Genomic DNA, 791 nt, shown 5'->3' with positions numbered 1-791 from the left:
CAAGTTCATCATCTCCCACCACCATCACCATCTACTACCAAAAAGATGGTGAAACTTTCCGATCACTCAAAGCCCACCGTGGCCATGCTTCCGGCCGCAATCACAACCACTCAAATCACCGCACCGGAATTCGAGATCAAACCGGCTTTTATTAGCCTTGTGGAGAGGAAGCAATTTGCGGGAAGTCCTTTGGAGGATCCAAAATTTGCATGTGCAAAACTTTTGTGACTATTGCTCCATGATCCGTCAAACGGGTGTCACTCATACCCAAATAAGGGAAATAATTTTCCCTTTCTCTATGAAGGACAAGGCCAAGCTTTGGATCAATAGCCTTGACCATACCGCCATGGGAATCACCAATTGGGAGACTTTGGCTCTTGCTTTTTATCAAAAGTTTTTTCCACCGGAGAAAACTCAAACTTTGAGGAGTCAAATTACCGGATTCCATCAACAAGCTCTTGAGAGATTATATGAGGCTTGGGAGAGGTAAAAATAGCTTCAAACATAATGCCCACATCATGGGCTAGATGATTGGTTTCTAGCAATAACATTCTACAATGGATGTTGTGCCGAGTCCCGAAGGATTCTTGATTCCGCCAACAATGGGCGGTTTGATCAAATTGACAGCGATATTGCTCATGCCACGATCGAATCTATGGCGGTCCATGATGCACAATATGTCAATTCCCGAGTTGTGCCATCCAAAGGTAAAGAAGAATCCTCCAACAACTCTATTTTGCTAGCTCAAATTGCCTTGCTCCAACAACAATTGGCGGCTAGAGATGCTAAAG

General features: G+C 44.2%; 1 non-coding gene across 1 annotated transcript; it reads right to left on the bottom strand.

The window, feature by feature from the left end:
• Window positions 1–418: 418 nt before the first annotated feature.
• Window positions 419–525, bottom strand: LOC141658242 (small nucleolar RNA R71). The gene has a single exon (XR_012549139.1). It is a non-coding gene; the product is annotated as a small nucleolar RNA R71 (small nucleolar RNA).
• Window positions 526–791: the final 266 nt, after the last annotated feature.

This window comes from Silene latifolia, chromosome 5 (assembly GCF_048544455.1).
Source record: "Silene latifolia isolate original U9 population chromosome 5, ASM4854445v1, whole genome shotgun sequence".
Lineage (NCBI taxonomy): Eukaryota > Viridiplantae > Streptophyta > Magnoliopsida > Caryophyllales > Caryophyllaceae > Silene > Silene latifolia.
The sequence above is the reverse complement of the archived record's forward strand: the minus strand, read 5'-3'. Positions and strand labels throughout refer to the sequence as shown.